The 23,033-nt window shown below is 39.6% G+C and overlaps 1 pseudogene; it reads right to left on the bottom strand.

The window, feature by feature from the left end:
• LOC102473844 (AP-3 complex subunit sigma-1-like) overlaps positions 1–23,033 on the bottom strand; it is a 47,800-nt pseudogene that overhangs the window by 14,815 nt on the left and 9,952 nt on the right.

The following is a 23,033-nucleotide window of genomic DNA, read 5'->3' as shown; positions in this document are numbered from 1 at the left end:
CATACAAGTTAAGTGTTTAGGAGTTCTGGGCATGTAGGTAACAACTCAATGGATGCTAGTTGTTATAGTTATCACTGTCATTTATCAGTCATAATAGCCAGGGACACAGATAAAAGATAAATGTAGCATAGCTGCAATTCAAATTAAATCATTACGACTATTATAAAACAGAAGTGCACTTTTACATGACAGTTACATTGCTAGGAGAACATTATATGGGAGTAAAAGTTTATCCAGCACAATTATATTTCTTTCTTTCTTTCCTTTTTTTTTTTGGAGAGGTTTTTGCTATAGGGTGCGTGCACTTGCCAGACAGAGACAGAGAGATAGAAAGCGAGAAATCACCCCCCAGGGGGGATGGCCACGCCGCAATCCCCTCTTCTCCTTTCTCCTCTCGGGATCTTGGGCACGCACGCACACGCGCCCGGCATGAGTTTAAGCCACCGGGTCCACGACTAGAACAGTGGTCGACTATGTGGGAGTCCAGCGACATAGCCATTATGCTAACTGCTGGTCCCAATTATATTTATTTCTTAACTAATGCCCCCAAATCAGAGTGTGGTTATAGAAACTACTGTGAAATTAACCCTGAAAATTCTTTCATCATTGATTATCTTTGAAAACTATGCATTGATGATATTGAGTGAGGACACTTCGGACAATATGGCAGGCTGAACTCTTGCTGCAGGATTACCTTTGTGCCATGAGTGCTGGCTAAATTACAGCAAGAAAATACTGTGAGATACATAGTCTTTTAAATACATACACTTTCTCTGCAAAATGAGCTTTGTCCCTGGCACTTATGTTGTGCTCAAAAGGATTTAAAAGAAAGAACTAGAGTTAGTCACAAAATGGAAAATTAAGGCAAAAGTGTTAATAAAAAACAAGGCTGCACAAGTTTTCTCATGTTGGACATAGGTCTGATGAAGCAGTGCTGGGATATTTACAACCACACAGTGGTAGGAGACTTAGTCTTAGAGAAGAGAGAAAGAAATAGAAAAAGTTGTAACAGAGCCTATTGCATAAGGCTGGTAACCTCAAAGGGCTATTCTTTCTGCGAAAAAAGAGATAAAAGTTCATTCTCCAGGGACCAGCAGTTGGCGTAATGGCTATGTCGCTGGACTTTCATGTAGTCAATAGTGGTTTGAGTCCTGGACCCAGTGACTCAAACTCAGGCTGGGTGCATGTGTGTGCATGCCCAAGATTCCAAGAGGAGAATGGAGGAGAAGGAACTGCAGCATGGCCATCCCCCCTGGGGGGGTGATTTCTCACTTTCTGTCTCTCTCTGTCTTTCTGGCGAGTGCACTCACCCTATAGCAAAAACCTCTCCAAAAATAAAGTTCCTTCTCCAGCTCAGGGAAATTTCGTTTTAACTGTGGGTGAAAAAAATAAGAAAAATAAATACCAAGACTGCATCATCCATGGTAGGTGATACGAAATCATATTGTTGCCATAATTCAGAAAACCCCTAATGGGAAAAAAAACAGCAAAATCTGTTTCGGAATTGGTGTGACTGCAAGGATCTTATGTAAGGTACTTCCAGTCCACAGCATCTTCCCACAGAAAATACAATATCATTTAAATGAGAATTTACATTTAAAATTGTAGATTAAATACAAAATAAACTATCATGAAGGAAATCAAATAATAAAGAGAAGAATTAGCACTCCACAAACTAAAATAAAAAACTTTGAAAATTATACATAAATTAATATGTAAACAGTTAAAGAGACAAAAAGATAAAATCAAAAATCATTAAAAAGGAGTTTTGGGGGCAGCAAGCGATGTAGTGGTTAAGGTGCTGGACTCCCACATCGCCAATTGCAGTATGAGTCCCAGACCTGGAAACTTGAAAATCACAGTGGGCATATGTGCATACATGCCTGAAATCCCAGGAGGAGAACAGAGGAGAAGGGATTGTAGCATGGTCATCTCTGCTAGTGGGTGATGTCTCACTTTCCCTCTCTCAGTCTCTTTCTCTCTCGAGCAAACGCCACCCCCCCAAAAAAAATAAAGGACTATAAAAATAATATGTGTATTTAAAAAGAAATCAAATAACACTTTGAAGAATCAAAAAACTATTAATGATATCACAAACAGCATGGTGAATTTAAATAGAGGGTTAAATATAGCTGAAAAGAGACTTGGTAAACTAGAAAATAAACAAAAGAAAATAGAGTGTGTAACTGAAAAATAAAATTATGAGACAGTTGAAAATGAATACATAAAAAGAACGTGTGAGGATATATATAATAGAAATTTCAGAAACAGAGAATATAAAGATTCCAACAGGAAAGAATAGAAAGAGAAGGAGGAGAGGTAATATTTGAAGAGACAATGGCTGAGAATTTTTCTGAATGGAAAAAAAGTGACTTGAAGAGGTACTCTGAGTCCTAAAATGAGTGAATCAAAATCAGCCCATATCCAAACACATTTAGTAAAATTTCTGAACTTCAAAGATACATAAAAATCTTAAAAGCAACAGGGATCAGCAGGTGGCATGGTGGTTCAGGCACTGGACACTCCCACATGGCCAAATGGGGTTCGAGTCCTAGACCTGGTGGCTTGCTTTCTCACTTCCTCTCTCTCCCACTCTCACCCTCTGTCTCTCTCTGGTCAAATTAAAAAATCAATGAACGAATAAATAAAAAATAAAATAGTTATTTTTTAAAAAATCTTAAAAGCAACAAAGAGAGGAAAACATATTACCATATTAAATACAATTAGATTAACAGATGAGCCAGTTCTTTGACATTCAAGAGTAGTAATAAGGGCCAGCAGGTGGCAGGGTGGTCAAGGTGCTGGAGTCCCTGCACTGGTGAGCTTGGTAGAATGATTAGGTCCAAGCATTGCCCACGTGTAGTAGCAGATTAAAGGGACTTTAAAAATCAGGTCAAATTCCCAAAAGGGAAAAAAAAAATGTGTCTTTTTCTTTGTTGAAAACGAAAGGAAGCCCATGGCAGAAATGTTTGGACTGATTTAATTTACTCCAAACTCTGAGGGCAAATCCCTTTTCAGAGACAAGGCGAAAGCATATTGCAGGCAGGAGACTGAACTGGCCTAAGAGGCCCTGGGGGACACACATCAACTCTGAAATTGTCATAGATCCCAAAGGGTTTACAAGACAGTAAAGGAAATAGGTACATTTATATTTATTGTAAAGAGGAAGTGTGCTCTGAAAGGGGAAAATGGGGTACAATGACATCCAGAGAAGAGGTGCCTAACTTCTTGTTATTTATAGCTCAGACTTACAATAACATTCTAGGTCTTTTACCATGATGTCCTGCCATAATTTCTCTGATAAAATCTTATAGTATTTCCCAAATTAACCCTTTTTAAAAAATGGTTGTACTGTTCACTAACCTTTGAAAATAAGTCACATTTAAGAACTTGGTATTGAAGAGGCCAGCCAGTGGCAGAGTGGTAATACAATGCTGGGCACATGTGGAAGGGTCCTGCTCTTGTGTCCTGGGTGCAAGTGTACATACCCATGATCCAAACTAAGGATCAGGGTGGGTCACAGAAAGAAGATTATGTTGGGGAAACTCTTAATTTGTTATGTCTCCCTCTCTCATGGAAGAAATGAAAAAACTTAAAAAAAGAACTATGATTGGTTGGTTGTTGCTTGATTCGTTGACTGGCGAGATAAACAAAAGCAGTCTACATTGCCTTATATATAAATTTTTTTTAGAGGTTTTTGCTATAGGGCGCGTGCACTCGCCAGGCAGACAGAGAGAGACAGAGAGACAGAAAGCGAGAAATAACCCCCCGGGGGGGATGGCCACGCCGCAATCCCCTCTCCTCCTTTCTCCTCTAGGGATCTTGGGCACACATGTACATGCGCCCGGCGTGAGTTTTAAGCCACCAGGTCTGAGACGCAAACCGTGGTCGACGTGGGAGTCCAGTGACATAGCCATTAGGCTAACTGCTGGCCCCTGTATTTTGACATCTCAGCTACACTAAACCACTGCTGACAGATTATAACACAAGACTGTTTACAGAAATACATCTCTATCATATGAGCCACGTGCCTTAATCTCCAGGTTGTGAAAACTTTCACTGCAGCACTATAGTAAAGAACAGTGCAGTTTAGACACAGTTTTTTTTTAATTGACATATAACAAATGTATGTCTTTATGGGTACTGTGCGATTTTTCTGTACATGAATACAATATATAGTGATCACATCAGGATAATTAGCAGAGCCATAATTCTATTTACTCTTAGTTTTGTTGGAATATCATAATTTTTCTCTTTTAGCTATTCTGAAATAGACAATGAATTATTGTTAATTTTAGTCACCCCACCATAGACAGAAGCTCTGGAACCAGGTCTCTGGAGTTCTAATTCCGATACCACGACTAGCTCTGTAAACTTGGGAAAGACAATAAATTCCTTTATGTCTCAATTCCTAACTATGGAATAAGACACAGTTCATAGAGTACACATAAGAATTTTAAAAAGCAATATGTGTCAAATTAAAATGTGTTTGCACACCACCACACATGCTCAATATAAGCAGAGTTCTCTGTTATTTTTATTAGCATTTAAATTACACAGAACAAAGAGGAAACATCTGCTATTCAACCTATATGTCATTGCAGGTAACACAGGTCTACGAAATGAAGATTTGGAGAAAACTGTAGGATGTCCCAATTTTCTGTAATTCTACACGAATTCACAGAATGTTGAGAAACTACCAAGACTAGCCCCAGGTCTCTTGCTTCTTAATCTGCCACTCATTTCATTAACTCTGTCACTTACCACAATCCGAGTCTCCTGGGTCCTATTCATTCCTATTCACTTCCACCTCTATTTCTTATCATTACAATTCCTACTTTTTTTTTTTTAATTTATTTTGCCATAGGGCACATGCACTCACCAGAGAGAGACAGAGAGAGGGAAAGTGAGAAATCACCCTCCAGGGGGATGGCCATGCCACAGTCCCTTCTCCTGTATTTTCCTCCTGGGATTTGGGGTACACATGCCTGGAGTGATTTTCAAGCTGCCAGGTCCAGGACTCGAACTGTGTGGGAATCCGGTGCCTTCAGCACATCACCTTCTGGCCCATCACAACTCCTTCTATTAATACTGAAAACTATGGCTATTGCTGTCAGTGTTATTACTACAGCCATCACTAAGGCTTCAGTGCTATCCTCACTACCACAAACCACCCAGGATCCAACAACTTTGGGCCAAACACTTGCTATTTCTAATCACCACGACCATGAAAGAATTGTATTTATGTTCCCATTTTAGAAATGAGAGCATCGCTAGTTAACTTGCTCACCACTTGCTACCAGGAAGCGGAACAGTGGGAATTCCAACCTAGACACCTCCAGCTCCCGAGACCAGGCCTTTTCCACTTCGGCAGTCTGCCTCTTACCTACAATGTATTTGAACACAATAGGAACAGATTTTTACCAGAGTTTTACAGTTGTTTCTCTCAGCCTGCAAAACAGATTGCTCCCAGTTGCTGAGCCCGAAGTTCGGTGCCAATTTGTCAAAACGCCAGTGGCGTTTTAATGATTTAGAAAAGCACAGGCCGATGGCTTTTTCTACACCCAGCAGATGCCTCTGTTCCAAGAACTGCAACAGCTTCAGAGTGGAGCACACCCACTGACTGGCAATGTTTCTCACAAATGACAAGTGTGCAACATCATCTGGGGGCTGGGGCCAGGATGAGCTCTGTCATGCTAACCTGCCAGGAGAAAGGAAACGAAAAATGACCAAGATAAAACCATCGTGAGGCTGGGATCTGGCAGTGGAAGGATTGAAGATGAGCTTAAGAAAAGTCCCTCTACATGCTGGTATTTGGAAAGCATTGACCCTTCAGTTTTCTCCGTGGTTCCTTCGTTCCAGCTCTTGGCCTGATTATTTTGATGAAGCGCATCCTTGAATGATGGCCTCGCTGGAGTCTAGCTGACAGAAATGCAAAGCAATAAAGGGGAGAAGGAAGTTGTGCAGCAAGGAAGCTGCAGATAAATGGGGCCTCTGCGCGAGGCTAGGTGAAAAACGGGGGTGTAATGGCAGCCATTTTGCAAGGTGTTTGACTTATGGACTCATAAGTCTTTTAGAACTCAGCAATCGTGCTTCAAAATGATGGAGAAAAATGAGAAAGTGACTGCGTACCGACTATAACCCAGCTTTCCAGGAGCAGGGACCAGAAGCCTGTACGCACACCTCGTGCAGTATTTCTGTGAGCCGTTCATTATCCTGGCTAGGGGACTCACAGGCCTCTGAAACCTCTACAGAACTTTGAAGGTAGAATGTGCTTTGAGTTCTGAGTTAGTACAACTCATTCACATTCTCGTTTTTCAGAGTTGTGCTAAACCTTATCAGGTGCTTGTTTTCTAAGGCAGGTCAAGTCATCTGAGCATGCAAGGGGACCCAGAAGAAATTCTCAGTAGATCTTAGAGAGAGAACAGAATGAGGGGATGGGAAGGGCAGCTTCCAGGCATAGAAAGTTGTCTAAGCTACGTTGCTAGGAGCCTATGTGGTGGAGGTAATGGTGGTAATAATAACTTGCAGACATGTCCTCTATGCCCCGCCCATGCTGAGACCCTCCACATTGACAGATGTCTTATGTCTACAGGTGTCATTTGTTTTAGCTTGCCCCTTGCCCTTCCTCTGCCCTCTACCCCATTCCTCTATACCTAGTTTTCCCCTTATCTTGCTTTGGTGTCAGGATTGAGAAGTCAGGACTGGGGTAGATAGGTGGGGAGTTCAGACCATGAAGAATTCATTATCAGACGTCATGACATAGACATGCTTAGGCAGATGAGAAAGGAGTTCCCAGACTTTCCCAATGAGGGGAGAGATGATACCAACCTTTGGTGTTAGTAAGGGCCTCATAGCTTGACACCCTAAGAAATGACTGTTAGTTTGTAGGACCTCAAAAACAAAATACAATGAACTGAGTTACTTAAACAATAAGAGTTTATTTATAGTCTCAAGATGCTGGAAGCTAAAAATCCAATATCAAAGTGTCAACAAAATTGGTTTCTTCTGAGACTTGTATTGGGTTGTCAGAAAAGTCACGGTTCATTTTTGCATAGAAAAAATACGTCATGACTTTTCCATCTACCCAGTATATGGCTGTCCTCGCTCTTCTCCTTATATCGTCACATTGTCTTCCTTCTGTGTATGTCTATATCCCAATTTCCTCTTCTTATAAGGAATATCGAATAAGGGTCCATTCTAATGACCTCAGTTAATAAAATTATCTCTTTAAACACCCTATATTCAAATACAGCCATATTTTGACATACCAGGAGTTAGGACTTCAACATATAATCCTTGGCCAGGGGCGGGGGGCAGGGGAAGGCAATTCAGCCCCTTACAGTAACCCAAGGTAAAAAGAGCACAATAAAACCACAAATGGTTAGAGAAGCAGAAGGGACATTACAGGGGTTTTTGTCAGAGCATTCTTTTCCCAAATAGTACAGCAAAGCAGGACAACCCAGAGGAGAAATGGCTGTGTGGGTAACCATGCAGGTAAGCATAAACCCACCTCGCAGTCTGTCACACCCCATGGCCAAGCCTTTTGTACCAAGAGCAGTTCAGACATACAACAGACAGGCAGAGGACCTAAAGAAGTGTGTCCTCAGGAACAAGGGAAGATGAAACAGAGATGACTTAGGATCAGAAGGGAATAAGGATGTCTCACAGGGTATCAGCATGTACGGGCGTTGGCCATCAATATTGCCAAACATTTATGTTACTATACTTACTCCTCACCAGATGCTGTTACGCATGCTACATTTGAATTCAAATTATTTGTTTAATTCTATCATCAACCCTATGTATTATAATAACTATATATAATTATTATTTCCCCCACTCATAGATTGGAAAATTGAGTCACAGGAAGAACTTGCTTGAGGTCGTATGTTAGTAAGTGGCAGAATCAGGATTCAAACTGTAGATGAAGCTCTTAATTGGAGATAATATCCAATCATTCCCCAATAATGTGTCCACACTGAAAATAAAAATGTGAAAATGCTTCTATTCCTGTTTGCACATAACTGCTGGTCCAAGTGTTCAGAATGCTCTACTGTTGTCCTGTCCACCAAAGCCTCCAGCCAGACTGGAATCCACAACCTGGAGAGTTAACATCAGCATCCTCACGCCCGATTCCAGTGTTACAGGTCCCACCATTCAGATGTGTCTGCCAAGCTGGTGGTTAAGTATTTGAACATTATTCTTGCCCTTTTCTCCAGCATTATGTTGCCTCCCATGCACCAGAATGTCCCACCAATGGCTTGGATCTAGGAAGCACATCACGTTGTTCAAGGTAGGTTGCAGAAATAGCCACCATATCAAGCAAACTAATCCACAAACTCTTGCTTATGCTACAAATCCACAAGGAGTCTCTGCTCATTGTAGTCACTAGGGGGCCCAGAGGATAAAGCCTCTATCTTAATGTGTGCTTGCCCAGTGAGAATGTTTGCAGAGTGAGAACAAATGTCTACAACATCTCCAACACCCACTCTCAAGACTCCTCCCAGGAGGTAAGTGACACACATCAAGTGCTCATATTTCCTTGGCTAATGTGAATCACATAGTCATGCCTACCTTTAAAGAAGACGATCCTATCATATTTCTGGAAGAAAGAACTATTTGCTAAAACATGTTGATAACTACCCCACATGCCCAGCAAATAGTGACAGCACGAGGAATCTGGGAACTCCAGATGTTTGGAGGTTGTATTTCTGACACAGTGAATTTATTAAAAAAGGTCAAGTTTTGGACCAAGCAGATGGTGAAATGGTTACATCGCTGGACGCCCACATGGCCTACTGCAGTTTGAGTCCCTGCCCAGTGGCTTGAAACTCATGCCAGATGCATGTGAGCACGTGCCCAAAATACTAGGAGGAGAATGGAGGAGAAGGGATTGTGGTGTAGCCATTCCCCCAGGTGGTGATTTCTCATTTTTCCTCTTTCTTTCTCTCTCTCTCTCTCTCTTCCTCTTTCTCTGGCAAGCACACATGCCCTAAGGCAAAATCTCTTAAAAAAAAAAGAGTCAAGTTTGATAAAATTCTATTTCTAAAATATCTGAGTTTTCCAACTGAAATTTGAACATGCTACACATAAATTATTTCATCAAATAATTACAAAAATACTTTGAGAAGAATATGTCAATCTCCATTTTATAGACAAATACATTCAACTCAGAAAAGTTAGTAATATCTAACTGAAAACAGTAGGAAGACACTAGTAAATGCTACAGCAGAGATTTGAATCCTTGTCTACTTGACTGCCTTGTCACTTTAGAACACATGGTCTCAATAATTAATTCATTCAGCATTAATCTACTGAGAGTTAACTATGGGTCAGGTCACTAACTATGGGTTAGTTCAGAAGAGAGCAGAGAACAAGAAAAAGCTACAAAAGCTTAAGTTTTAGAGGGAAGAGGAAGAGATGTAGAATATAAATGAAGTTTAAAAATGTAAGCAAAAAAAGAAAATCAACAAACAATCAATCCTATGAAAATACAATGGGGTTGTATGACAAACTAGATTTAAATTTTTCCTCCAAGGTGGCATATGTACTCACTGGAGAGATACAGACAGAAAGAGAAAAGGGGAAAATGAGAAAGCAACCTTTATGGGAAATAGTCACGCTGCAATCCCTTCTCCATTTCTTCTCCAGGATTTGGGGAACACAAGCACACACACCTGGTATGTTTCTCAAGTTGCTGTGTTGGGGACTCAAACTAGGTAGTTACTCATGTGGGAATTCAGCTACCCTAACCACCACACCACGGGCTGGTCCGTGGATGTTTTGAAGAGGTAAAATTTGAGCTCAGACCTGAATGACAAAAAGAAGCCACCCATATGGATGCTACAGGAAAGTCACTTAGGTGAAAGGAAGAGTTAGCTTCAAACCCTGGAGGTTGGAACAAACTTGGTGCACTTAAGAAATAGAAGGACCTTTCATGCACTTTTAGTCAAATGTTGACTAGGATTATAGTCAAATGGATTATGGTCGAATAAAGGCTTCACTGCACCAAAATTCCACAGTGATTGACTCAGAACAGTTGATGCTGATAGAACTTAACTGAAATCCCACCTGAACCTCCACCCTTCATGTATCCTCTCCAGGTGGCATGAGCTTCTCACAGGAGGATGACTGGCTTCCAAGAGGAGTGTTTGTTCAAGACCAAACACTTCAATAGGCAGAAAGAAGAAATGAGCTTGAAATCAATACAGAATCATTCCTACAATATTTAACTGGCTAGAGCAATTCTAGGGCCTTCCTAGATTAAAGGAGTTATACTGAATCAAGTAGCCCCCCCACCACCACCACCCAGTTTATGTTCACCCAGAATCTCAGAGCATGGCCTTACTTTATAGGGTCTTTGCAGGTATAATAAATTAAGATGAAGTCATATTGGATTGGAGTGGGTCCTATCCCAATGACTGGTATTCTTATTAGAGAAGATACACAGATGCAGAGTGATGCAGGGAAGAAAGCTATATAATAACAGAGGCAGAGATTCAAGTGCTGCACGTGTAAGTCAAGAAACGGCAAGGATTGTCAGATCCTTAGATCCTTCCATAGAGCCCCCAGAAGACACCTACCCTGCTGATAGCTTCACTCCAGACTTTTGGCCTCCAGAACTGAGAAAACAAATTTCTGTGTGTGTGTGTGTGTTTTTTTTTTAAATGTTATTGTTTCTGTTTTGTTCTGTTTTTAAAGTTTATCTTCCTTCCTTCTTTCCTTCCTTCAGCCTTTCTTCCTTTCTTCTTTCTTCTCTTTCTTTAATGAGACAGAGAAAGAGAGAGAAAAGAGACACCTGCCAGGGTGTTGCCATACTGTGATCCTCTCCCCAGCCTTTTGGCCAACCAGAATCACAGGAGCAACCATGGGAATATTGTCATATTCAGGCTGACCTAAGGTCAAACCAAGGTCAGACCTTTCCATATAGCTCCAGTATCATTCAATGGTGTCCCACTGCCTATGCCACCATGACTGAGTCAATTCTCTAGTGTTTTAAGTCTTTCTGTGGTAATTTGTGATGGCATTCCAGTAAAATTAATAAACAAATAGGAAATAAATCTACCTTCTGATGGGAGAGTGTTTTAAGGTCACATTGCAGAAGAGAAGAACAATGATGGAAACAGTTTTGGAGCCATCTTTGGAAAAGACAGTTTGCTACAATTTTTTAATGTATCTTTAAAAATTTATTTAATTCCATTTGTTATTATTATTTTTAATCTGATCATAGAGTGAGATAAAGGGAAAGCAAGAAAGTAAGCCGCCAGGTCCAAGACTCAAACCATGGTCAACCATGTGGGAATCCAGAGCCTCTAACCACCACGCCACCTGCCGGCCCCTACGATTGTTTCAATCTAAAAGAGTAATGGTCTCAGAAACTGGCAGATTGAGTTCCTTTTTCTTCAGTAATCCGTATGTTCTGTTTCTATTTATGACCCAACCTGTGTGCATGTATGTGTGTGCTGTATGTATTTCTTGCTATACATTTCCCAGTATCATCTTTGGAAAGTGTGGGAGTATCAACAGACCAACATCATTTCCCTCCTGGGTTAGTACAACAGCTTATACCCTAGCCTGCAAGTTTCACTGTTCTTTCTGCCAGAATGAATTTCCAACTTTTTTTCTCAGCAGGATGTAAACACGGAGCTCAAGCTCTGACAATTTCTGAGCTCCTGCCGTGGCTGAGATCAAGGAGTCATAATTAATCAGCAAGATGTTGGTAGGTACTGCTGCCACTCCTCCCCACAATGTGCCAGGGCCAGCCCAGCCTGAAGTCACAAGGAAACCACAGGAATTGAGCAGATGTGACAGCTGCCCACTAGTCTGAAAATATGGAGAGATTGGAGAGAGCCCAAACATGAAAAAGGCAGGTCTTTTGTGCTTTCTGAGCAGGCCTCAGGATGTGGTTCTCTAGCTGTTCACTAGGAATCTCAGACTTAGGGCTTAATGTTTAAAGACCATTGAATCACTGGCATTTCATTATCAAGTAAGACAATGTGTGTGTTTTTAAGAATGATTTTATTTTATTTTTATTTATCATGATTATTATTAATTTAAATTTTGCTACAGGGCATGTGCACTCACCAGAGACAGAAGAGAGAAAGTGAGAAAGCAAGTCACCAGGTCCAGTACTCGAACTGTGGTTGGCCATGTGGGAATCCAGCATCTCATCCACCACACCACCTGCTGGCCCCAACAATAGTTTTGATCAACATTTGAAAAATGTAACAAATGTAAACAGCCTGGCTAGAGTTGAGCCATAATGGTTTCTAATACAACTGTTAACAAATCCTTCTATTACATCTCTATGGAGATTATGTAGCTTGATTTGAATCTGTCCACTGACAGGAAACTCACTGCTCTATGAACACATTAAGGATCCATTCATCAGTGGCAAGGAGCCTTCTTATATGTATAGATAATTTAGTGGCAAGAAAAGGAAAGGAGGTTAAAATCATCTAGGATATGCCAAAATCCCATGCCTTCACCATGTGTGAATGTAAGAATTAAATAATTACCTGCTTGAAAAATAAAATCAGTCCAAGATGATTGAAACTGCAGGGTTCAAGGAGAGAAACTACTCTGAAGGAACATTTTCACATATAGTTGTTTTTATTCCCAACCTAAGACAAAAGGAAGCATAAATATATTCGAGACCAGCAGTTAGCATAATGGCTATGTCGCTGGACTCCCAAGTAGTCAATCACGTTTCGAGTCCTGGACCCGGTGGCTTAAACTGACGCCAGATGCGTGTGCGTGAGTGCCCAAGATCCCGTAAGGAGAATGAAGGAGAAGGGATTGCAGTGTGGCCATCCCCCCGGGGGGTGATTTCTCGCTTTCTGTCTCTCTGTCTCTCTGTCTTAGTGGCAAGCGCACATGCCCTATAGCAAAAACCTCTCAAAAAAAAAAAAAAAAAAAAAGCGCAAACATATCCACCTAAAGTTTACTTTACTAGAGGAAAAAAAACTACAAAATACATGAGGAAATGAACTGTCATGAGAATATATGATAGAATTACCTTTCTTTACCCTCCCAACAAAGTTAGAACTAAATTTACAATACATTTAAAATGGTTATATTTTAAAATGAATAAGTTCTAGAAATAGAAAAATTAATAAATGAGAATCCAAAAAATTGCAGTTTGTTTAGAGTTTTTAAAGGTCGCAACAGATATAACTTCAAAAAAATGAAAAATACAGTGGTAAAAATAAAGATTTAGAGATTAGATTAAAATCAAATTGGAAACAGCTAAAGAGAAGCAGCAAACTAGGAAAGTTAGTCATCATGAAACAAAAAGAAATAGAAAGTCTGGAAAAGAAGTTAGAGACATAAAAGAATGAGAGCATGCCAGATACATGCTGAACCTGTAAGTGGCTAACCAAAGACGCTCAGAACTGTAAAGCAAAAAAGGAGATTTACAAAAGTAGACAAATCTATAATCATAGGCAGGAATTTGAAAATCATCTCTCCTAGAAACTGATATATCAAGCAGACCACATATTAGTAGTATTTATAACATTTAAACAATCACATGAGCAAAGTTGAGTTAACGGACAGGTGAATTCATCATCTAAGATAACACTTTTGTTTTCTAGCTCATGTGAAACAACTGCAAAACTTGATCACTGAACACCCTCTAAGTAAAATCTTAGGAAACATAAAAAAACAATTAGAAATCAGTCACAAAAATACAGTCTATTAAAGCTACATTCATGGGAACCAGCAGTTAGCATAATGGCTATGTTGCTGGACTCCCACATAGTCGACCGCAGTTCGTGTCCTGGACCCGGTGGCTTAGAACTCACGCCGGGCGCGTGTGCATGTGTGCCCAAGATCCCGAGAGGAGAATGGAGGAGAAGGGATTGCGGTGTGACCATCCCCCCTGGGGGGTGATTTCTCGCTTTCTGTCTCTATGTCTCTGTCTGGCGAGCGCACGTGCCCTATAGCGAAAACCTCTCAAAAAATAAATAAATAAATAAATAAAATTAAAAAAAATAAAGCTATATTCATTTCATATCTCAAAATATGTATCTTTATCATTCATGGTTCAAAGAAAAAAATGGAAATTATAAAATACTTAAAGTCATATAACAATAAAACCAGTACCTACAGAAACCAGACATTACTGAAGTGGTACCTGTGGGAAATTTATAGCTTTAAATTGATATATTGAAAAATAAGGAACACTGAAAATAACTTAGGAATTGGTTACACTCAAGAAGATCTAAGAGAAACGGAATAAATCCAAAAGAAAGTGAATGGGAGAAATAATTACAAACGTTGAAATGAATGAAATAAAGAAAAAAACCATTAAGATCAACCAAGTGAAAGTTATCTTCAAAATACTAGTAAACAAAACTCTTACAACATCAATCACAGAAAAATAGAAAGACAGCAAAAGTTAACCACATTAGGACTGTGAACCAATAATGGACAGACCTACATATTTTTAAACCATAAGAAAACATTGTGGAATATGGAATTGTTCTTTTTTAAGTGTATTTAATTGTTTCTTCGGGGGGGGGCACCCTCAAAAGGGTCTACATGATGTGACCCCTGCCTCATCCAGCAGGATCACAGGCATGTGCACACATGCCCAGTTTAGGGAGACCTTGGGACATGAACCAAGATCTTTCCATGTGGCTTCAAGATTGTGAGTGTTGCATTACTATTGAATCACCATAGCTGGCCATGAGCATTCTTGTTGTTTTATTCATGCTATAATTTTAGGGAAATGTATATTATAATTACTAAAATTTCCTGGTCAAAGGGTATGTACACCTATTAAATATATTTTGCCAACTGGCTTTCCAGAGAGTAACTTACACTACCATTAGCAGTGGGCAATAGTGTCCACTTACGTACAGGTTTGCCAGCATTTAAATCAATAGATGTTTTGTTGTTGCCATGCTTATTTGAAATCTGATGAGTATGAAGTGGTATACCATAGTGTTTTTAATTTATATTTCCCTGGTTATTAGGAAGTTTGCAATATTTCATATATTCTCTTGTAAATTGCCTTTTCTTATTTTTTGCACCTTCATATCATATCATTTGCATTTTTCTTGTATTTGTAAAAGCTCACAATAAACTTTAGACACTAATCTTAAATGTGTAACAAATTTCTCTCAATGTGTTTCCAGAAACATTCTACAAAGACTCTTATGAACATGTTTTCAATTTGGAGTAGATGCTTAGGGTTCAAAAGCCTGGGCTGTGGTATAAAAATGCATTCAAATGGGACCAACAGGTAGCATAGTGGCTAAGGTTCTGGACTCCCACATGGTCTACTGTGGTTCGAAGCCCCAGACCTGCTTGGTAATTATTCTGGGCTTGTGTATGTGCATATTTAAAATCCCAAGAGGAGAATGGAGGAGAATGGAGAAGAAGGGATTGCAGCATGGCCACTCCCACTTGGGGGGGGTGATTCCTAATTTTCTCATTTTCCCTCTCTCTATCGCTCCCCATAGGGCATGCACCCTATGAAAAAAAAACATTTAAAGGGGGGGGGATGCATTGAAGTTTTAGAAAAACTGTCAAAGTATAATCTACAATAGTTGTATCATTTTATACTTCCATCAGTAATGTATGAGAGTTCTAGTTGCTCCATATCCTTGTCAGCATTTGGTTTTGTCTTTAGTCACTCTAGTGTATGTAAAATAGTATCTCTCATGGTTTTAATTGAAGTATCCCTGAAGATGAATAACATTTGTATATTGCCCATTCATAAATCTTTTTATTTTAAAAGGTTTTTGCCATAGAGCACATGTGTTTGTTGGAGAGAGGCAGAGAGAGACAATGAGAGGGAACATGAGAAATCACCCCCCCTGGGGGGGAATGGCCATGCTGCAGTTCCTTCTCCTTCATTTTCTTCCTGGGATTTTGGGCATGCATGTGCATGCACCTGGTGTAATTTTCAAGCCACCACGTCAGTAACTTGAGCCATGGTCAGACACATGAGAGTCTAGCATCTTAACCGCCACACCACCTCTGGCCCCCATAATTCTTTTTTTAAGTGTCATTTTAAGTCTTTGTTTATTTAGATTGAATGTTTGCCTTTTTATTATAGATTTGAAAGAATTATTCATATTCTTTATTCTGGGTATGCGCTCTTTGTCATTTTTTTTTCCAAAATGCTATTAGTTGTTCACAAACTATTTGTTTAAAAGATTTTCCTCACTCCTTGGAATTGACTTGGCCAAAAATCAATTGACCATATATGTGTGGGTATATCTCTGAACTGCTATATTCCATTAATCTGTCTCTCCTCATGCCAATAGTGCTTTATCTTGATAATGGTAAGTCTTAAAATCATGTTGTGTAAGTCCTCCAACATTTTCCTTTTTTTGTCTTGCTTTGTCTCTTTAAAATTTCTTGTATTGCCATGTAAATTTTAAAATAAACTCGTCAATGAGGTTTTGATAGGTATTGCATTGAACTTGTGGATCAGTTTGAGGAGAAAGGACATTTTTATATATTGATCATTAGGCCATAATTTTGAACTTTCTCCTCTCTTACTAACTCAATGTAGGTCCATGTTCTACTTGTGTTTTTGCTCAATTTGTGTCTGAGCCCCTATAATCTCCACACTGTCAGCCAGTTAACCTCAGGTTTGTACAGTACTAGCTCTTGCCTTGTTGCCTCTTGAATCTCCTCTAATCACCAACCTGCAATTTATCTCCAAGACCATGGCTTGTTCAGTTCTTTCTGGGTTTGTGTTTCTCAGACTACTCAGTATTATAACATCTCTGGATTGGCACTGAAGCAATCTTAATTCCAACGTCCATGGGATGCTTCAGAGGGCATGCCTTGTACTCTAAGAGCTCTTTGCCTCTATCACTTAAATGTCTTTCATTTCTGCTTCCGTTATAATAAACCACTCTTAGTTCCTTGAACACACACACTCTCTCTCATAACATGTGGGCCTTTGCACACCTTATTACTACTACTTAAAACAATATGTTCCCAGGGTCTGCAGGTGGCGTCGTGGACCTGGTGGCTTGTTTTCTTACTTTTCCTCTCTCACTCACTCTGTCTCTCTCTGGCCAAATAAAAATTAAAAAAAAAAAACAACTTAATAAAATAATTCTTTTAAAAAAATTAAAAACCAATATATTCCCATAGATACATGCATTCCTCATTCCTTCTCTGATTCATTGAGACTAGTTGAGATATCCTTCTCTTATAACAATAGCTTGCAATTTCTCATAGCCGCACTTATCATATTGTGCATCTCCAAAAACAGGGACTGGGTCTTTCTCATTGTTGAATTTTCATCACTTAGCACAGTGCTTGGCACAAAGAGAGCACTCCATCAATATTTGTCAAGTAAATGATAAATGAGAGAAATCCATTACAAATTGACATCTGCTGTATGTTCATAGCATACCCTGAGGGGTAAGAACCCTGACTCGCTAAAGACCTATGGCAGTTACATACCTATGACAGAGACAGGTGACTCATTCTGCTCTAGGACTTGTTAAAAATATCCTTTATCTAAATTCAATTTATATGCACCCATCAATCTTCTAGTCTTAATGCACTTCTCCAAGTAGTTTTCTTAAACTGAAATAGAAACGTGCTGACTGACTGATACATTCTTAGACTCTTGGTAGACAGATTGTACACTGTAAGTGAGCATTTTGGCCCTCTCCTCTTTAAGGCAATCTTACGTAATTTTGGTTGACATGGATACAGTCTCAGGGCTCCTACTAGGAACTGACAGAACTAAGTTTTTCTTTGCCTTTTTAAAAAATATATATACACATTCCCCGAAGAGGGAAGTTCTTATTTCTTATGTTTTTCCCACCAGGTCTTGATGATGCTCAACAAACATACTGAATTTAACAGCTATAGACACTGAGAACTAAACTCTGGGGACATGTATTAGTTTGCTAGGGCTCTCGTAACAAAATACCCCAACTGCGTGTCTTATCAACAGAAATGAATTGTCTCACAGTTCTGGAGTCTGGAAGTCTAAGATGTTAGTAGAGTTGGTTCCTTTTGAGGACTATAAAAAAAAAAAATGGCTCCATGTCTTTCTCCTAGCTGCTGGGAGTTTGCTGGCATTTACGGTAGGACAAGCATCCCCTCAATCTCTGCCTTCATCATCACATAGTGTTCTTCCTATGTGCATGACCCTGTGCACAACTTTTCCTTTTTATAAGAACCCTACTCATATTGAATTGGGTGCCCACCTTACTCCAGTATGACTTCATCCATACATATCTAGTTACATCTACAATGACACTATTTCCAGTCACATTCTGAGGTGCCAAGGATTAGAACTCACATATATATGAATTTGGGGGAGACACATTTCAATCTACAATAAAATATAATTAAAATTAACTATTGATCTGGTAAGCACATATGCCCTATGGCAAAAACCTTTAAAAATTAATCATTGAAAATTTCATAAAAGGCTTTATATCAAAATACAACTTTTTTTGGGGGGGAGAGATTTTCACTGTAGGGCGCGTGCGCTCGCCAGACAGACAGAGAGAGACATAGAGACAGAAAGTGAGAAATCACCCCCCCCAGGGGGGATGGTCACGCCGCAATCCCTTCTCCTCCATTCTCCTCTCGGGATCTTGGGCACGCACGCACACGCGCCTGGCGTGAGTTTTAAGCCACCGGGTCTGGGACACGAACCACGGTTGACTACGTGGGAGTCCAGCGACATAGCCATTACGCTAACTGCTGGTTCCCTCAAAATACAACTTTTAAATAAACTTTTTTAGGTATAATATATGCATACCTTTAAATATACAGTTTGATGAGTCTTGACAAATAAATACCCCTATGTAACTTTCACCACTATCAAGATATAAGACATCTTTATGTTTTCTATCCCAGAAAGTTCCCTTGTTTATCATTTTAGTCAATATCCCTAACCACAACTCTGGCAACCACTGACTTTGACTTCTGTCACCGATGATTACTAGAATTTACTATATTCATTGCAATCATCTATATGTAGTCTTTAGTGTTGGACTTTCTTTTCTAAAGATATTGTCCATGAAATTCATCCTTCCACACTGTCTCCAGTGTTATATTAGTCTTTTAAGTAGTCAGAAACCAGTTATGCAAACTATCACCTCCTTGACCTGCAATAACAGAGGGTCTTTCACCGATGGCCTGAAAGATCATGTCTGAGTGATGTCTACTGCCCATTAGCTCAACAATTACAGAAAGGAAGTAGAAGTGGCGCTATTAGTGATCGCCAACATGCTTTCTGTTCGAACCCATGTGGAGAGAAGTGAAAAACAACAGTGGCAAACACAACCTCTCCCCTTAAAAAGTTCCAGGGACCAGCAGTTAGCGTAATGGCTATGTCGCTGGACTTCCACGTAGTTGACTGCGGTTTGCGTCCCGGACCCGGTGGCTTAAACTCAAGCCGGGCGCGTGTACATGCGTGCCCAAGATCCCAAGAGGAGAATGGAGGATCAGGGATTGTGGTGTGGCCATCCCCCCTGGGGGATGATTTCTTGCTTTCTAGCTCTCTGTGTCTCTCTGTCTGTCTGGCGAGCACACGCGCCCTATAGCAAAAACCTCTCCAAAAAAAAAAAAAAATTCCAGCACCTCCTCATATGTTCTACTTTTCAGATCTATGATATTATGATTCAGTTATCCTCAGGGGTTCTGTTGGCTGTGTAGAATATCAAATTCTTCCCACACAGTTGATCATAATAAGGGAGGTAATAGAACCCCGAGGCCTTGAAACTGAATGGAACAGGGTGTAATCCCAATTCCTTCACTCATGAGCTGTGAGTTCTGTGTGATCTCCTTAAACTTCCCAAAGCTTTAGTTTATATCTAAAATAGGACAACATGAAGGAAAGGAGATCCATATGTTATAAAGACATCTGCACTCCAATGTTTATTGCACTATTTAGATGATTATTGATGTTGCCCATGGTTTGATTAATACTCTAGATAATGAATTGGCACAACTCACTTTGTGGTTCCACCAATATCCTCCCTAATGTTCTTACAAGAATTAGGTCCATTTAGGTCTCCTTTGAGTCTACAATTACGTAATTAATTTTTAGGACCTATGTACACATAGTTTTATTTGATTCCACACAACTTAGCTGATTTGAAAATATAATTTTAGACTATCAGGATAATCTTGAGTCCTGCTTTTGTGATTCAGCATTAGCTATTCCCCAGTAGATATGATATGCTTCCCTTCTGTGAGTACATCTGAGATTCTGATAATGTCCTACTTTAGTTCCTTAGCTTCTGCTGAATCTTGGTTCAGGAGTCTGGAGCTACTGCCAAGTTCTACCTCTCTGAAGCTTCAAGAAGATCTAGGCTGAAGCAAGATTCAAAATACTTCTCCCATCATTTTTCAGTGATGAGACTTAACCCAGGTTGAGTATCTCTATGAAAACTGCTTGCAACCGAAAGTTTTTTCAATTCAGATTTTTTGCTGGTTTTGGAATATCTGCATATGCATAATGGGATATCTTTCAGATGATTCCTAACCTTAAACACAATATTCACTTATGTTTCATGCACACCTTTGACATATAGCCTAAAGCTCACTTGATACAGTATTTTTTGTGTTGCTGCATTTTAACTACAACTCATCACGTGAGGTCAGATGTAGGATTTTCTACTCGTGGTGTTATGTTGGCACTCAAAACATTTCGGATTTTAAAATATTTTTTAACATTTTTTCATTTCATTTTCTTTTATACATTCAACCACATTATTTAGCTTACACAGTGAATATTTCAACATTTGGATTTCAAAATTTCAAATTAGGGATGCTCAATCTGTATTTAAACCTTACTCTCAGACTCTGGGATTTGGTGATACAGTTATGACATTTTGTACTTTCTTCTGCCTGACTACAAGTCTCCCCAGGGTGATACCCCATTGTCTCCCCATGACAGCCCTCATTCCTGTCATAGCACATCTCATTCCACATCCTGACCTTCCTGTTTTCCTACCCCATTATCCCTATCTGTGTGCAAAAAGTACTTGCCTTGCCCACAATAGTCAATGGTTTGTAGGTAGTTTGGTAATGTCAGAAATAAAAGCATGGACAGAATTTTGTTCATATATTTGAATTAATTAATTCATCAATGCTTTTCTTCAAGTTTCATTGTTTCTGAAATCACTACATTCCCTTTTTTTTTTTCCAGGTTATCACCACCTTCACCCACCCCACCCACCTCCCGCCATCAGGGATGGCCATGCCACAGTCCCTTCTCCTCCATTCTCCTCTCGGGATTTTGGGCATGCACACATGCCTGGCATGATTTTCAAGCTGCTGGGTCCAGGACTCAAACTGCAGTCAGCCATGTAGGAGTCCAGTGCCTTAACTACCAAGCTACCTGCTGGCCTCAAAATCACTACATTATTTTTATCAAATTTATTTATTCATTTCTTGAGAGAAAGAGGGAGGGAGGGAGAGAGAGAGGGAGAGGAAGAAAGAGAGAGAGAGAGAGACTCCCAAAGGTATCATCATGCCACAATCTTCACAGTTTTACAGTAAGCCAGGGTCATTGGGTATGTTCCTGGGCACACACAGCATGGGCAGACCTAGGACACAAACCTAGAGCCTTTGCATATGGCTTCTAGCATCATGCAGGAGCTCCCGTATCATCTGTGCCATCACAGTTGGGTCAAAAGTTATTAATTATGTTCTTAAAAATAATTTTTTTAAGAGAGATTTTCGCCATAGGGCTTGTGTGCTTGCCAGGGAGACGGAGAGAAATAAAGAGAAAGATCACCCCCCAGGGGGATGGCCATGCCACAGTCCATTCTCCTCCATTCTCCTCTCGGGATCTTGAGCACACACATGTGCCTGGCATGAGTTTTAAGTTGCTGAGTCTGGGACTCGAACTGCAGTTGACTATATGGGAGTCCAGCAAAGTAACTATTAACCAACAGTTGGTTCCATGTTCCTAAAAATTTTATGTAGGGGCCAGCAGACAGTGTGAGGTTTAAGGCACTGACTCCCACATGGCCGACCACAAATGGAGTCCTTGATCTGGCAGCTTGATTTTTTTACTTTCCCTTTTTCTATTTCTCTCTCGCATTGTCTCTTTCTGGTGAACACATGTGCTCTACAGGAAAAGTTAAAATAATAATGATAAATAAAGTTAAATAATTTTGTAAAAATTTTAAAAACAAGTTTTATGCATGCCACAAAGCTAGCATGTAATATTTTAAACTATTTACCTAATTAGTGTGATTGTTTTCATATATTAAACTTTCATTTGTAATGTTACTATATTATGCTACATTATGATCAAAATATCCTTTAAAAATGTGTTACTGGCTTAAAGTAGTTTGTTGAAACACAAAAGTAATGAAAATAATAATTGTACTATAAATACAAATTGTGGAAAGATCTTCATATGATATAGAGTAAAAAGAAATGTAAAATATTATTATTAATGTATATTATGAAAAACTCTTCATAAAATATAGAGTGAAAAGTAAATCTTTAACCAAAAATGAAACATGTATATAAAAAGATAGTAAGTATCTGAAAATATATTTTATTAAACTTGCAATTCATTGACTTCCATTTCCCAGGGAACTGTCAGAGCTGAAACCTTGTAAATACTGGCAGAGCCAAAGAAATGCACCATTTTCAAATAAAATAACCTCATTGGAAATCCTGTCAAGTTCCTCCCACCCAATTCTTCCATCAAATAAAGTTTTCTAGTATGATATGTGAATTTTATAACCAAACATAGAGAAAATTTCAAAACTATAGATGCGGTATTTAGAGACCAGCAGTTAGCGTAATGGCTATGTCACTGGACTCCCATGTAGCTGACTGCAGTTTGCGTCCCGGACCCAGTGGCTTAAAACTCACACCGGGCGCGTGTGCGTGCGTGCCCAAGATCCCGAGAGGAGAATGGAGGAGAAGGGATTGCAGCGTGGCCATACCCCCCTGGGTGGTGATTTCTCACTTTCTGTCTGTCTGGCGAGCGCACGTGCCCTATCGCAAAAAACTCTCAAAAAAAAAAAAAAAAAAGAAAGAAAACAAAAAAAAACAAG

The sequence above is a fragment of the Tupaia chinensis genome, unplaced genomic scaffold (genome assembly GCF_000334495.1).
Source record: "Tupaia chinensis unplaced genomic scaffold, TupChi_1.0 Scaffold148234_1, whole genome shotgun sequence".
Lineage (NCBI taxonomy): Eukaryota > Metazoa > Chordata > Mammalia > Scandentia > Tupaiidae > Tupaia > Tupaia belangeri.
This window is presented reverse-complemented; position numbering and strand designations above follow the sequence as displayed.